The sequence below is a fragment of the Musca autumnalis genome, unplaced genomic scaffold (genome assembly GCF_047663935.1).
Source record: "Musca autumnalis isolate F117 unplaced genomic scaffold, ASM4766393v1 scaffold_7, whole genome shotgun sequence".
NCBI classification, from domain to species: Eukaryota; Metazoa; Arthropoda; class Insecta; order Diptera; family Muscidae; genus Musca; species Musca autumnalis.
The window spans coordinates 623,248-627,182 of NW_027412310.1; positions in this window are offsets into that span (position 1 = coordinate 623,248).

Here is a 3,935-nt window from a genome sequence, read left to right on the forward strand (position 1 = left end):
ACTTTTACTACGGTTCAAAAAATAAAGGACGAAAAGGACATGAAAGGAATTGAGTTAGAGGGATGAAATATTATGCAAAAATATTCACCATTCGATTTGACTGAAGACATGTAATGTCAAAATGAAGCTACAATAACGCTTTAGAGAGATATAAAGCTATTTGTTCACAAATTAAGGGGCCAAAATTAAACCATTAATCACGCAATATCTCGGAAACTTGACCTATGGTGAAAATTTCCTTTTGGGTTCTCAGTACACTCACCAAGGGCTTTCATCTCCAAAAGAAATTATCCACCCACTGACTTTGAGTTCCATTTTGTAGCACAGTGTCGTTTATCGATATTTTCCGAAAAATGTGCACCTTCTCGATGCCATAACTACCTGAAGGAGCGTTCCAATGCTTTTGCGATGTACTAGAGAGTTATTTATTATTGTCTTGGCTACAATTGTTGTCTTTGTATTGGATCGAAAATCTCAGTGGTTTGGTGGTTATATTCCAAAATATCCAAAAATGTTAGTGGTTTGGTTGTTATATTCCAAAATATCCAAAAATCCTTGAAAAAAAACTTCAAGTCAAAATCCGGGGGCTCGATTTTCACCGTAGACATATGGTCTAGTTGACTTTTGTGCTCAGTATAATCCCAAAAATCAGAATCTCCAGGCGCTCGATAACACTTTTTTCCTTCCATACAAATCGCCCCGGCCTAGTATTTAGTCTTCGTTGTAGTTACAAAACATTCCTCCATAAATTTATCGCTAGAAGCCTTCGTTATTATTCTTCTCTAAAGTTACAAAAAATCAGACAGTATAGGTCCACGTTTCGGTATAGCCCCCATATATATTAGTAGTCCCCATTTCTGTCTTTCTTGAAATTCTAAGTCGCAAGTATCTATCGAATTGGTTGTTAATTTGAATTTTGCGTTCCCAGAAGACAGAAAACTTACTCACAAAAAAACTATCCATATATGTATATCTAGGCTTAGGCCTAGCCTCCACGAACCGGTATTGTCCAATCTTATGTTTTTCAAGGGTTTTTTCATTAAAGTTTCGAACCGAATTCCGTTAACGGCCGTTCTTAATTGTTATTAAAGCGTTTTGCGGCGCCAACTCAAGATCGAAAACTAATAAACATCAAAAACTAGTCCTTTATCGATCGATTTGGTAAAAAATTATATTTTACGGAAATGGTAGTCAGAAAAAAAGCAAAAATTAAATTTTTGGATTAATAAGCTGTAGAGTTGTGCTTTCTAGTTCGTTTAGCTGATCGATCTTTTTAGTTCAAGTCTTTTGATTGAACTAGTTCGTTCTTTTAGTTCAGTAGTTCAGTTCGTCGTTCAGCAAGCACTTTGCAATAAAACTCTCTAAAATGTTGCACATTACCATATAGTTGACCGAAGATCCTATAAACTGTTGATAATGAATTGGGAGAGTGTTTTTCTCGTTGGTAGAGTATACCGAGGACAGTGTGACACAAGTTCTATTAATTTTTTTTAATTCTGGCTCATCAACTATGTGTAGCGCATGGTGACCTTTTGCTACCATTTTGCCTATCAATTTCTTCAAGCTTTTTCATAGGAGGCGGTCTCCGGATGTTGAGAGCTTGTACTTGGCAATTCTACTCCAACCGCGTCAGATTCCAAGTTCAGAGTCCTGTGTGTTTGCTGCCGTTTCAAGAGGCGGTTTCTGCCTTTTCACCACCAAAGGAATATGATGATGCTTTGTCTTCATGTATCTACTTAAATTGCCAATGTACCCTCCAGCAGTACTCAAGGATGTGGGGCAATACTTGCATGTCGCTCTTTTAGATTCATTTTCTTTAAAATGCATCCAAATTCCACTATATTTTCTGTTTTCAGACATATTACTTTCTAAGAACAAATTTGTAGTCTTCGATTGAGAAAAACTAGCAAAATGTAATTGTCTTACCCTGCGTTTACACATGACAGGACAGTTGAGTACATGTATTAATTGTCAAAAACCCAAAACTTGCCTGTGTGACGTAGTTGAAACAGCTGACATTTCTTTCGTTGTTTTACTGAACTATAAAGAACGACTTCGAGTGATCTAGTTCAGTCGTTCTTTGAGGTGAGTCGTTCAATTGAAGTAGTTCCTTCGCGAACTACACAACTCTAATAAGCTGAAGTTTTAGGTCATACATAAAACGGACAAACAAAATTTAAACAATAAAATCAATCGATTAATTATTAGATTTTGATGTCCTTATTAATTTTTTTATAACTAGGATTTAATATATTCTTTTGTAAAAGCTCATCACAGTATCATATAAGGATATGACGTTGTAAAAAATTCATAACCCTAGCATGCATCTGAAATTCATACATAGTTCAGCCGCACAGTGTCAAAGCTTATACAGAAGACGTCAAATCTCCAACTATAATTCGGTAGTCTTAGATCTTTTCTTTTGGTTTCAAAAAATTAAAAGATCGATTGGGCCAAAAATATTCTCGACTCGACTTCAAAGGATAGTTAATATGCTGTAAATCTTCCTCTGACTTAACGGTATATTACCGTTTGCTTGTATGTTTTCTTATAGCTTTTTTTTTAAATAAATAATGATTTAAAAAAAATTGTGTCCCGAATTTAATGTTATATAATGTAAAAGAAAATTTGCCCGGAGTCGGAGTCGAGTTATTTTTTTTCGACTCCGACTTCAGCAAATTTGCTCGACTCCGAAACCCTGGTTGTTAATGCAAATTTGGTAACGCAAATTTTCAAAGGGTTTTAATGTAACACGTGTAGGAATAACAACACCAATTATTTTTGTCTGGTGAGGATCGTAATGACGAAACAAACGAATCGTGAATGTGTGTCTGTAGCAATGTATGTTGCTACTGTAAATTTGCCAATGCAAATTGTCAACTAAAGGGTTTCGTTAGAAAAGACAACAATTACTAATGTTCACATGATCAACAATAAAAGAGATCGGTGATGTACATTAATCGAGTTAGAAACGAGATTTTAAGTAAAAAAGTATCAGTCGGCTTTGCCGACAGAGATATACCCTCAGCCTATGTGAATTGGATAGAATGTATTTAGGATCTTTTCAGAATTTTGTGGCACTTCTTGGACATGTGAACTTGCCGACAAACATACATGGGGATAAGGATTTAAGTTCAAAAGTTTTGCGGAGGAGGGAATGGACCGACACACAGTGCGAAATATGAGCACTTTAGCGGAACTTTGCTAAAAACTTTTAAAGGAAAAGGCGTAGATTCCTAAAATTTTGCAAAAATGTTACTTATATTAGTGGATAGTTTTTGGCTCAAATTGGGCCACATAGGCCCGCGGTTTCCCGTAGCGTGCATATAACTCCTGCTGCCGTTTTTACGTTTTACATTCATTTTTCAATCGATTTTGCTGCAAATTGGTATATTGAGTTTTCAGCGGATAGAAAGCTTATGTACAAAATATTATCAATATAGGTTCGCGTTTAGGTATAGCCCCCATTGAACGGTACCGGTAGATGGGACCTATTTTAAATGTTACAGACACATTTTTCAATGTACTTGGTTGTATTTTAGCATTTTATGTTCTTCGTAGATAGAAAACCAAAAAAAAAAAACATTGTTCCACAACATCCCATACGGGACAAGGGAGACTTCTCTCATATCAATGAGTGCACCCCGATTCATATTTAGCTCAATGATATGGGACCTACTGTTTATCGCCGAGTCCGAACGGCGTGTCCTAAGACACCACTTGTAGAGAAGAAATACTCAGGAAATGTCGCCAACATTACTGAGGGGTATTTTGCCACCGTTAAAAAATGTTTGATGTTGCCTGGCCGGGGAATCGAACTTTCTGCGTGCAAGACGGGCGTGCATACCATTGCCCCACGGTGGCACCCACTGTGCGAAATATTAGCATCGTAGATACGCGTTTTTGGTATAGCCCATATGACGTGTTCCTTCATG